The sequence below is a fragment of the Aulostomus chinensis genome, chromosome 4 (assembly GCF_037954235.1).
Source record: "Aulostomus chinensis isolate RoL2024-O1b breed Wild chromosome 4, RoL_Achi_v1.0, whole genome shotgun sequence".
Taxonomy (NCBI): Eukaryota; Metazoa; Chordata; class Actinopteri; order Syngnathiformes; family Aulostomidae; genus Aulostomus; species Aulostomus chinensis.
In genome coordinates this window covers 26,180,672-26,194,188 of record NC_141323.1, presented here as the reverse complement: position 1 = coordinate 26,194,188, position 13,517 = coordinate 26,180,672, and positions in this window count along the sequence as shown.

Below are 13,517 nucleotides of genomic sequence, written 5' to 3'. Positions count from 1 at the left end.
AAGAATAAAAAGAAGATAACACTTGTTGTGATTTGGCGCTTTAAAAAAAAAACTTACGACTTACATGGAAACTGTCTGGGGGGGGGGGGTGGAGCCTCCATCAGGTATGTGTTTGATGTCTGAATTCTTTCTCTGATGTCTGAATTCTGTCTTTGATCTCTGGGTTCTGAGCATTGATCTCCTGCTTCAGTCTTTGATCTCTGACTGATCCTAAACTAATCAAAGGATCACATCAGCATATTGGTCCAGTCTACAGATGGTGATTTTACCTATTTGAAGCCTTATTTTGTGTTTGATGGACATTTTTAAAATCATTAATGACTTTTTGACTGAACATCCTGGACACTGTGGTGCCTGATGAGGAGACAACTTGGGTACAAAGTTGAAGAGGAGGGTTTTTGGAGAGGGGATATTTTTGCAGTGTTCCAAGTCAATAATAACTGTGGCAAATATCATCATTTTTCAAAATGTCCTCACGAAGATGGTTTGTAATTCTGTCTCTCCCTCATCCTCAGCTGCTGCAGCACTTTAAAGAAAACCTTTGACTCGTGGATCTAAAAAGATCAGATGTTGTCTCCTCCAGAACATCAACACTTTAACGTTGTTGGCAGGACTCCAACCTGAGCAGGGAGACCCCAATGGATTTCTAGTCCATCGCCTTCACCACTCGGCCACAACAACCACATTCACACACACATTTGGAAAAGATTCACATTGACACAACTCTTTAAAATTGTGTCACAAGCCCATTTGTGTGAGGTCCTATTTTCTCTTTTTCCACATTCCTTTGTTTCCAGGTCTCTAATAAGTGCAGAATTACAAAGACAAGCAAGCTGGATCCATCCTGGGCAGGTGATAGGAGCCATTGACCACTGGCCAGAGACCCTGGCACAGACTTTGGGGGGTGGTGAGAGAGAACATTTCTACAATTATATTATACATTTATAGAATTCTACAATCCTACAATTTCATTGAGCAGACGCTTTTGTCCAAAGCCACTTGCATATTTTTTCGGTGAGTTTGGCTCCTGAGCTCAAGACAGTTGTGACTCATAAAGGACAGCTTCAAATGCAGCTGTGAAGCCTCATTGTCAGCTGGGAAGAACGACAGGTGTCTCCCTCTAGTGGCTCCTCACAGCAACACGAGCCTCATTTCATTCACATGCATCCACCACCTCACTACCAAAGGCCAGTTGGGCCTCCACAGACAGGTGAGTTTCAAGTGTTGGACAAAGGTCTTTAAGATGTTCTTATTAATTCTATAACATCTGAGATTAAAATCTATGGAATTACAACCAACAAGCAGTCAAACACCTGATCAGATGCTCCTTCATGAGGCTGAGAAGAATCAATCTAAACTGGGATGAAGAAAATTAATTGAGAAGAGAAACCTACTGATTGGATGACATGGACCAACCTGATCCATGTCAGCCTTGTTGGAGCAGAAAGAGGTGGATCAGAGGAATCAGTGGATCAAGACTCAGGTGTCAGATGAAGAATCTCTTTATTCACAATTGAGTCAGAGAAATCTTCCAACGTGAACGTGACAGACCATTTTATACCAAAGACAGGCTGTGTGTGTGTGTGTGTGTGTGTGTGTGTGTGTGTGTGTGTGTGTGTGTGTGTGTGTGTGTGTGTGTGCGTGTGTCCCTACTGACTGGAAACTGAATAATAACCAGACTAATTTTTGTTATTGACCAAGTCTGGGTGACTCACTAAATTCATAACTGAAGTGATTATTTAATTAATAAACAAGACATTTGTCCAAAAGTCATGATCAAATTCATGTAAAATCTGAGCAACGAGGGTTTGAAAATGTTCAAATGAGCCAAAACAATGTCCTGGGATCCAACCAGGGACCTTTAGATCCACACCAGTCTTCCCTGACCTCATAGAAACTGGAACATTTCAACAAATAAATTCAAATTCAACTAAGCAGCAACTCTAGAACAGTCAGAGCACTTGCTAATTCCCCTGTTAGCTCCAGATCAGACAATGCAGGCTCACCTTCACACTTGGTTGTACGACCGTCACCAGTTGAAGCTTCTCTGGTTCAACAAACTCTGGGGACTCAAGACACAAATCAGCACCGGTGCAGGTCCAGATCCAGATGTTAGCTGATGGGGACAATGGCTTAAGGGAGCTCCAGGTAGCTGGTTTGAACTGGTCCCTCATCTCTGTGAGTAGAAACCATCTGAGGTGGAGGGTGAAGATCTGCTTTGACCTCCTGATCTCCCAGTAAAGCCAGTATAGATGTTGAGCTTGGAGGAGTTGATGGCCTCCTTCATCTTCTTGTTGGAGATGTTTGCTAAACTCAGCACCACCACAGATCAGAGGAAAGTCCACTTGTCAGCTGGACACTGGAGTTTCTAGTGACCTGCAGGATCTTAGTTGTGGTGGCAGCAGGCCTGTTCTAAGAGCTTTGCTCACATTCATGATCAGGCTTCATAATGGTTCTGGACCACTGTGTGATAGGAGCTGATCCTGGAGCAGCAGAAGACAAATATAGAGAAGAAAAGACAAAAGACAGAGAGAAATGAGGGAGAGAATGACAAAAAGATGGGAACAAGATGAGGGTGAAAGACAAGCAGAGAGAAAGACAGGGGGACAGGGGGATGGAAGACAGACACACAACCAACAACAGCAACAGCAGCAATAATAGTTTTGATATTGTCCTGTTATTGATGTTTTCATGTGAAAGTGGCATATTTAAGATAAAAGACACTGTTAGAACAGAAAGATCCAGAAAACCCACCAACCAGAGGTGTGTCTGGTACAGATGTGGAATTATTGGCTCACACAATGTTGAGGCAACTGGGAAGAAGACAAACAAAAGAGGCTTGTTTGATTCAGACATTCATCAAAAATGGTCCTGTCGAACTGTTCAATGTGTCATGACTTCAGAAGCTCAAATCCTCTCTAAGTTCTAGTGAGAGTGGAAGAGATTATAAAATGAGAGAAGCAGGGCCCTCCCTCAGAGCTGAAACAGCTCAGTTGGGAGAGCGTCAGACTGAAGATCTAAAGGTCCCTGGTCCGATCCCAGGTTTCAGCAGAGGAACAGCATTGACTTTACTTTCCAGTGGAGGAACTGCAGACATGAAGGAAACGAACATCTTGTCCTGTGCATTCTTATGACATTCAAGACATTTTTGGAGCCTCTTGTTGGATTTTGCCACAGAGAATCAGAGCCAATCAAAAGCATGGTGGACTTTAACATGGAGGATTGAAGAAGTCAAGAAAGCAGCAGTTTGACCTTCACAGGTGTTTCTTTTCCTGTCTAAATGCAGTAGAAAGAGCCAGAGTAGCTCAGACGGTAGAGCATCAGACTTTTAATCTGAGGGTCCAGGGTTCAAATCCCTGTTCAGGTGCTGTGGATGTTCCAGTGTTTGACAACATGGTACTGGATGAAGTTTAGTGTTGAACAAACTGTCATCATCAAAAGTAGAAGTGTTCTTGTCTTGCCACTGTGAGAGAAAAGTGACCAACAATAATTTCATGTGGCATACAATTAACAAAAGACCACAAATAACACTGGTCAAGTTAATTTTATTTATATTGCACCAAATCACAACAAAACGTATCTCATGACACTTTACAGGTAGAGCAGGTCCAGTACCAAACTCCTTCAATGAATCTACACCAACAATTCTCCATCAGCAAGCACATCCTGCAACAGTGGTGACAAAAACCTTCCTTTTAACAGGCAGGAACATCGAGCAGATCCAGGCTCAATGGGGACGGCCTTCTGCTTTGACCGGTTGGGGGGAAAGAGAGCAGGAGAGCGGGGCAGAGACAAAGACAGATAATGGAGGAAGACAGATATGCAGAAGGAGAGAGAGGGACAGAGATAAAGAGCAAGAGAAGGGAAGAGACTGATGGACAGACGGTGAGCAGGTGGAGCTACGGGTGGCAGCTTGAGCCTCTTCAGGTCTGCAGCCTCCTCCAGCAGCACCCAGATCTGGGATGAGAGGAGCCTGAAGGTTACGGAGAAGAAGACGAGTTATTAATATGTATGATTATGATTTATGTATGACACATACAGGAGGACAGAGAGGAGGAGAGAGAAGCCCAGTGCACCATGGGAGATCCCCCAGCAGTCTAAGCCTATAGCAGCATATCTAAGGGCCAGCCTAAGCAGCCCAACTATAAGCCTGATCAAAAAGGAAGGTCTTTAGTCTGCTCTTAAAGGTCAAGAGGGTGTCTGCATCCTGGAGAAACTGGGAGACGGTTCCACAGGAGCGGAGCCTGATAGCTGAAGGCTTTGGCTCCCAGTCTACTTTTAGAACTCTAGGAACCACCAGTAACCCTGCATCCTGGGAGCGAAGGGTTCTAGCTGAATAATAGGAGACTAGGAGCTCTGTCAGGTATGACTGTTGAGGACTTTGTATGTTAGAAGGAGAATTTTGAATTCTCTTCTAAATTAACAGGGAGCCAATGCAGAGAAGCCAGAACAGGAGAGACATGGTCTCTTCTACTAGTTCTCATCAACACGCGGGAAGCATCATTTTGGACCTGCTGGAGAGTCTTTAGGGACCCACTGGTGCAGCCTGATAGGAGGGAATTGCAGTAATCCAGCCTGGAAGTGACAAAGGCATGGACTAGTTTTTCTGCATCTTTTTGAGACAGGATGTGTCTGATCTCAGCAATGTTTCACAAATGAAAGAAAGCAGTCCTTGAAATTTGCTTAATGTGGGCATTAAAGGACAGATCCTCATCAAAGAGAACTCCTAGGTTCCTTAGGGTCGTGTTGTGGGCCAAGGTGATACCTTCCAGGGTACCGATCTCATTAGATAAACTTGTAAAGTGTCATGTGATAACTTCTGTTGTGATTTGGCACTTTTTAAATAAAATTGACTTGACTTGACTTTGAAATTAGAACTAAATTTCAAGTAGAAAAATCTTCCCTCTTCAATCCTGTCACTCAGTGTTGTAAACTGTTTCAAACAAATTCTACTGTTAAACAGTTCAAGTGTTTCTAATGAAGCTGAATGTGCTCTCTTCTACTTTCCTCAATTGTGTTTCTTTCATGTCCTCCTGAGATCAAAGACAGAATTCTCGGTACTGTCAAAGCCCTGATGACATCATCAGGAATTCTGACTTTGATCTGGAGACTCTTGTTTCATCTGAATAAGAATAGAAAGTTGATGGAGGGATGGACTTAACACTAAAATCAGCTGATCTGATCCACATTCTAATTTTTCCTTTCCCTCTTTATGAGTCAATGAGAATAGAAGTGTATATAATAATGTATATACAACCTTGGAGTATCTTTCCAAAGCTTTTAGTATTTCATCTTGTTTCTACTTGTAGTTTTATTGTCTGGATCTTTTCTTTTTATATCCTGCTGACTGCTCTTTTCTTTTGGAGCTTCCTTCAACAACTACCAAGCCTCCTGGGTACTGTAGGAAACATGGTCAAGTTCTTCTTACTTTTGCAGTCACGTCCTGCTCACATTGGTCTGTCTTCATTTTGACTCCTCCCACTGCCACAATGACCAGCCTTTATACACTTGGTGACTGGGGCCCTGGTTGCTGCAGGCCTCAACACCAGCCTGTGGTTGTGAGCAGGGCAGAACAGAACTGACAGTATCTCACATGCAGGACCTGGGTCAGATCCTGGTGCCAGCTGGGGCACCGCTTTAACCTGGACGCCCTGGAAGATCTTCTCCAGGAACTCGCCTTTTTCAGTCGAAACAGCATGAAACTTCAAGTAAAGAATTAAAATTATTTAATTAACAATGAGGCCTCTGTCATAAAACAAAAGGAACAACTGACTACATCACCATTTCTACCTCTTTTTAACAGACTCACATTTCAAAACAATCAGGTTTATTTTGCTCCTTTCTTTCAGCAGAGGATGGTTTTGTTCCATCAACCTCTGGGTTCTGGGCCCAGCACGCTTCCTCTGCTCCACTCTGCTCTACCATTTATTGAACAGGCCTTGATTGAGGAGAGCAGGATTGTGACAAGAACAGGAATGTGAGTGTTGAAGGTTTCATAATTTTCTCTGAAGCAGGCCTCAGCAGGTAAAGATTCATCTCTTATTTCAGAGGAGGATTTGAAGAATTCATTGTTGCTGAACTGTTTATGCTTCAATTTCTGGACGTTCACTGGTGGAATGTTTGTGGGTCAGAGGTGAAAAGAGTACAAGTGCACCTGTTGTGTGTGATGGGGCACCAACATGCAAGAAGTTGTGTCTCCTCAGAGACTGGAGTCTTCATCCAGCACCTTAAACCGCTTGGCCACACCACCTCACTGTGCTATTCAGGGAGTTGGTCTGCTAAAGGCATGTTGAAGAGGAAGTAACATAATGATATAAAACTTATTCTGAAGGGGGACCCCTTTCCCTCCCACTGTCACAGGAAGTGACGACAGCGCTGCTAGAAGCAGCCAGGAAAGAAATGGTAAAAGGACTCAATTTGTACAGCTCCTTTCTACCTCAGCACGCCACGCTAGCAAACCCCCTTTTGTTTGGTTTGGTTGTTGTTTAGTGACTGTGGATGAACACACAGGAGAAGTTGTGCATGAATTTGTGTTCCCTGTTCACTTGAATATATGCAGGAGTATGAGGTGGAAATAATACTGTTTATTTTTGTTCTTATTTCAGAACTGTTGACACAACGGTGTCAGATTAAAGCACTTCACCTTCCAGATGCTGGTCTCCTTCTGGTGTCCTGACTGACACCCATCTTGTGTTCTGGATCCACCTGAACGAAGCAGCTCCAGATCCCTGAACTCCCTCACAGGGATAGAAAATGGATGGCTGGATGGAAGTCCCCCAACTGTGGCTGTTCTGAAACTCTTCTCCTCAATCACTCCTGAGTTGACACTCTGAGATGGGAAACTCTGAGTATCTGGTTCCAGAACAGCTGATCTGAGTTGCTTCAATCAACTGTGAGTACGTTCATCTTGAGTTGCACACGTGCACAACCACGACAAAATGCCATCGTCAATGGAGCCCCGACACCACGAGTCACCATGACAACCACAAACAAAATAACAAGTTATCTCACACGAATTCATTGAAACAAGACCTTCCTATATTTATGGATCCATCACAAATATGAGCCTTCCCAGTCTGTCAGGTGGTAGAATTCAGTCAGCACCAATAACAGGAGAGTCAGAGTTTAGAAACCAAAGACAGACATTAAAGTCTCTCTGATAAAACAAAAGTATAGTGTAGTATACTGGAAAAGAATATTGCAATATATTAAATATGATATTTCCATGGAGGGGCAGTTTTACATTTTTATTCTTGGATGCATTATATTTTAGAATCAGAAAGGCAGTTACAATGACATCATCAAGACAAAACCTGGTGCTGACAAAGGTGAGGAGAACAATTTTCACAATCAATCCCAAATTTAGGCCTGAAGTTAGAAAATAATATTAGCTAGCTAGCTAACGTTAGCTAGTTAATGTTAGCAAGCTGTCAATATTTAGCACCATCAAATAGTTCAAACAAGGTCAACAGCTGTTAGAATGATGGTCACATGATTCAACCTTCCTCCTGTGTGACCTGTTTGGAGGTTTTAAATGCATCAAAGAAGCACATCAATTTGTTTTTTGCATCAAGGCTTTCTGACTTTGGCAGGAACCTCTAGTTCAACAAAATAAAACAAACAAATGTTTTTCACTGAATGATAAAATAGTGAGGGTCTGTCTGGACCCAGTGATCAAAATAAGATGATAAAGCAACAATTAGAGCCAAACCTGACGTCAGAAGTGCACTGTCAGCAACCCACTGACAGCAGCTCCTCTCCCAGTCATGGGAGCTTCAGGGGATTCTCATTTGGCCTCGTTTTCCCATCGACCTGCACAACAACAAAACAAACAAAGACGGCCATGTCCAGTGTGGTCCTGGATATGACGACTGGACTGCAGGGTCCCAGTATCACTGTGACAATTCTTTTACCAGCTATGACCTTGGACAAGAACTTCTCAGGAGGAAACTTATCATGGTGGCACAGTGAAGAAAACTGGACCTGAGCTGCCTGCTGAAATCTTGCAGGTGAAGGACAGAGCTCCACCTCTTTGACAGACACCACCACTGTTGGCTCATGTTGTCAAAAAATAAAGTGTGTCAGTTTTTGACACACACACATCTAAACACACACACACATCCACATGCATGTTCTTACACACAGAGACTTTTCCTCTGTTTTTGTTTTTTACTGGTTTTGAACCAGTAGTTGGTTTCTGTTGGTTTGATTTGCTTGACTGGTTGTTGTTTGTTTGACCTTGCAAATCCATATTTTGTGTTCTGGCTTGTTCTGCTTTTCATTTTGTGTTTGTATTAAAGTTCTGTTGCTGAAAAAGATACTTTTTTCCTTTTTCTTGAAGTAAATATATGAGGGTCGAAACTGACCCATAACACCATGGATGTTACAATAGTTAATAATATTAAAATGAATAATAAATAAAACCAATCCATGTCAGAGATGTGTTCTAACACCCCTCAGTAATGGTCAGGAAACACAACAACCTTTTGTTTATTTCTATTATTTTCTTGAGGTTCATTTGATCATTTTTTAACTGAAATCGAGGGTTTACTGACTAAAAAAAGGTCCAGAGGCCCACAACAAAATATTCCAATCAATATTTCCATGGATAAGGAAGCCTAACAAGGAAACCAAGAGATGGGAAACAACTTGGATAATAGAAAATTGTTTTTAGTTTATTTTACAGCTGATTGAAGACGTGGGTCAAAACTGACCTGTTAACATCAGAGATGGGAACAGAAAGCTAACACAAGAGGAAGGTTGAAGCTATGAAAAAGGAGTTTGATAAAAATATTGAACTGACAGTAGAAATATCCTTTTGTGTGTTTACCTTTGTTGACAGAAGTCACTTTAGCTTGGCAGCAGTGTTAATTTTGAAAGGAAAATTTTTCATTGACTACACTTTATTTAACTTAAATACTATACTATACTAATAAGTACTGACAACGAAAATTAAAACAAAATCGCTGTTCACTATAAGCTGACGAGTAAAAACGTGATGAAAGGGATGACGGTGGCCGGCCGGACTCTCAGGGTTACATCCATCCTTAATGCCTTGATTTCTTTTCTTTTTAACCAATTAATCATCTCAAAACTAATTTGACCTCTCAGTCCGACTTTTTGATTGGCGGCCCCGACCCCACACCCGCCCCGCCCTCCGCGGTGTGTCAGTGCACGTTGCAGAGACGCTGTGCAGACGAGCAGCAGACCTTCACCTGTGGCGGCAGCGTGGAAAGTTGGAAGAAAAAGACGAGCGGATTTATGGACGCATTTCTGTTATCATCCTGCTGAACAGAAGACGGAGTGTGTTGTTCCTGACAAGGATGGGGAGCGTTGTGGATCTTAGATTAGTGGAAAAAACACGACCAGTTTGAAAAGACACCTGAAGGCCCGCCATCCCGCAGCTGGAGCTTTACTCTTGTGGCTTGTCAGTCAAATACAGAAACAAGAACTTGCACTTTTTCTAACAGGCTTCTGACGTTTCATTATTATGATCATGATCCTTATTGACAAGAGCAATGTGCTTCAATCTCAGTTTAAATGACAGTTTCATGTTTGCTTTGTATGGAGTTTTATAGAACATCACATATCCCTTTGCAACATCTCAGGAAAATGAAACATTGCTTCAGACTAAAATGAGACTAAAACTTAAGACAAAAGACTAAATTTAAACTAAAACTGTTCTAAACTAAAAGGCTAAGATGGGAATTTAACTGAATCCAGTCTTTGATGACTGACGATAACTAAAACAAAAGGAAAAATTCTTGTCAAAATTAACACACAGTGAAAAGAATCTCTGCTAGCTTGACAAATAAGTGCACAAACTGGGTTCAAGCTGGACTTTGGACACTGGTATCTGCAACAACTCCCATCAACTCCTAATCTAGCATCTCTGCTGTGGTCAAAATATTTTACAGAACATTTGACAGACCTGTGGAGCAGTGAGGACAGACATGAGTTGATCCACATGATCCACTGAAGCACCATTTTACCCTGCCACTGAGGTCACCAACATGAGCTGGAGTTGGGACTCTTGAACTGAACCTGGTATCACAGCGACACCTACTGCTGCAAAATGGAACAGCAACATTGAACCCAAGTACAGGATTGGAGGGAGACTGATGGTCGCTGTTTGGGTTTTTGAAGAACAAGGAGGGTGTTGGTTCAAGCTGGATTCTCAGAGACTATTTCCCAAACCTCTACATTGGCATCTACACTGTCATCCAGTCATGTGACTGAAGTCATCCAGTCATGTGACTGAAGTCATCCAGTCATGTGACTGAAGTCATCCATTCATGTCAGTGATGTCACTTGGCAGGACTGTCATTGCTGTCACATTCTAGAAAAGAATCCAGACTCCACATGTGGCTCCCATGATAACTGATGGACCTCTGGTTGGAGGCTGGACGATGATGTTTGGACTTGAAGGAAAACTCCTTGTCCAAATTCCATTGTGTTCAAATTTAAAGTCCCACAATAAGAAGTAGCTGAATCTGACAGGTGAAGGTTTGGAACTCCAAGATGGTTGATGTTTTCTTCACTTGATGCCCTGACTGTCAGGGTAGATGACAGCTTCTTTCTGCTGCTGCATCTGAGTGGCTATGATTGGAGGTTTTACCTCCCAAGGTTGTCTGGTTCCAGGGGAAATTTGAAAATTCCAGTCCCCAACCTTGGCTGTTCTGAAACTCTTCTCCTGAATCACTCCTGAGCTGCAGCAAGAAAAAATACCAGTGCCCAACCAGATCAACTTCATGGCTGCTAACAGCCTCAGACACATGATTTCCATCAATCTGGAGCCAAGAAGGCCCTCACCTGTGGTTCTCCTCCAGGAGGGTCCAGGTTCTGCCATTGTGGCTCCTTGTGCCACTGCCAGAGAGCCTCAGCTGCACACTGCAACATTTCAACAGGAGATTTACATTCCTTCAAATGTCCTGACATCTTATTCCAATGGTTCTGTTCCATCTTTATATTTTAAAATCAATCACACAATGAAAGCTGCCACAGCTGGTTTAAGAGAGAGAACACACTAAGAGATTTGAAACCAGTAAAATATGCTTTTCTGTGTGCAAACTAGTGAGGGGCATGGAAGGATATTTTACCACCAATACAGAACCCAAACTTTAGTCATGTGATGAGATGGTGACTCTGATTATGAAGTTAATGGACAAAATGTGAATTGAAAGAAAATGCATTTCTTCAGTAGACTTTGATCCAACATTTGTAGTTAGATTTTGGTGGCTGCTCCATGTTGGAGGAAACCAGGCCGATGTTGGAACGTCACAGGGAAACTCATTTGCCTCCTCTGCTGCCAGTTCAACCCACTTTGGCAGACGACCACTCACTCCCATCAGTGGAGAGCAGCTTCAACTTAGTTTGGAAGTTTCCATTGTGGATGCATAGGAATGTGGAGAAAACATCCTTCGTTAAAAGTGGGATTTGAACCCACGCCTCCAGGAGAGACTGCAACCTGAACGCAGCGCCTTAGACCGCTCGGCCATCCTGACAGAAACTTATAGTTGCAGACTGCAATATGAAATGAATTAATTCATTGACAAAGTAGAACTTTTCCACAGGAGCGACTGGCTCCTGAGTTGTTGTATTTATTGTTAACATTAAACACACAGTCTGTGTTCATGGCAGTAAGAAATGAATTTCATTTTTCTAAAGGACAAGAAATGAACCAGAACATTAGAACCACATAATATCGCTTTATCAGTTTGTTCCATGGGACACATTCCAGACAGGAAGGTCCCCCTGAGACTTGAACTCTGATCACTGATTCAGAGTCCAGAGTGCTCACCATTTCACCATGGAACCAAACACAAGGAGGAGTTTCCTCAAAATACAACTTGACATCACCTGCAATCCAAACTGTTGCTATTTGGAGGTTCATCTTGCTCTTGTTTCAGACTACATTGCCAAAAGGAACATGAACCACAAGGAAATCATGGAACTCCAGATTTATTCAGGACTTTCTAACGACATCGTATGACCTGTGAGCAAAGACTGGCCAGGCCTTCCTTAATTTATCAGTTAATTACTGCTTCAACAAACATGCCACATAATTAAGTTACCAGAATTTCTCTCATTGAAAAACCCACCAGCCTGATTTCTTGACATGACATGAAAAATTCTCCAAAACCACACAGTTGGGGTCGATAGATACAAGGTTAACCAGGAGGAATCCTGCTCCTGAACCATGGGTGGAACAAAATCCACTGGAAAACTCAGCAATTCCTGAGTGCCACATCCATCCAGGAGCTTGGGTCTCCACTTGACTGTGATGATCCATGAGATCCAAGGAGGACAGAGGAAAGAAGGATCCTGTTGGAGATCTCCTACCTTCTTCCTACAAGTCAGAGGTTCATAACCTCCCTTGTTGGTGGTGCCCTCAACCTGCTGAGAGCATCACTTAGTTATCTACAGAGAAACATCGCAGCTCTTCTGAAAGCTGCAGGAAACCTGCTGGAACTGAAACTTGGACTCAGGTCACTGGATTCAAAGTCCAGGGTGCTAACAGGTCCACCATGGCATCTGGGCTTTACTTACCGTGTAAAAAGGACCACAGTGGTCGTCTGGTTTTAATTTTCACAAACAAATACGGTTTAAAACTTGTAGACAGTGACACAGGGCTCTTATTTGAAGGGCCATGGGATGTGAAATATCCCAAACCTCTGAGATCAGAGCGCTCACTTTGATCTCAGGGTCCTGACCTTGGGGGTTCTTCCTTTGGTCTTCAAATACTTGTGGTTTTTATTGGCATAACTTTCAACTTGCATGCAAAAAGAGAAACACAGTCAATTTAAACCCAGCAGACAGTGTTTATTTCTAATGAATCAGACAATCGCACAAATGAGAATTAAAGGAAAAAAAAAAAGGTTTAAAAAAATCATTCACCACTCTGAAGCTTTTGAAAGTTCATTTGAAGGTTTAAAGGTGGTGGTGAGGAGGACACCCTGATCCTCCCTGTCGTCACTGCCAGGATTCTTTCTTCTGGTGCTGTGGTTCTTCTGATGAAGGGCGGCATGATGTTTGCTGTCTCAGGCTCCACCAAATGTCCTCTTTAGGACGCCACAATGTGTCCTCTTCAGTGCTCCATCCTCCCTGCATCGGAGACACAAGGGTTTCTCCTGGTGCCGACCCTATCATCCTTCTACCGAATGGTGAGGCGATGGATCCTCAGAGGACGCTTGGATCCTTCTTCTCATCAGTGCCACAGTTTTTCATGGAGGGAACAACAGGAGCTTTTTAGTCATGTTTTGCTTGGTGTTTCCTGCTCAGAGCATCAGGATCTGTGACGCCATCTTGTGGTAGTGGGTCATCATCTTGTTGTGTGATAGTGGATTCATTTATCTGCTATTTCAACACATTCAAGTTCATTATCCCTACATGTCAAAATACATTTCGTGTGGAGTTTTAGTTTCTGGACTCAATCATAATGTGTGCATTTATTCTTCATGAACATTTCTCAGCTTTGTAAGTTTATGATATTTTGTCTTCCTCTGTTTTCTATTCCA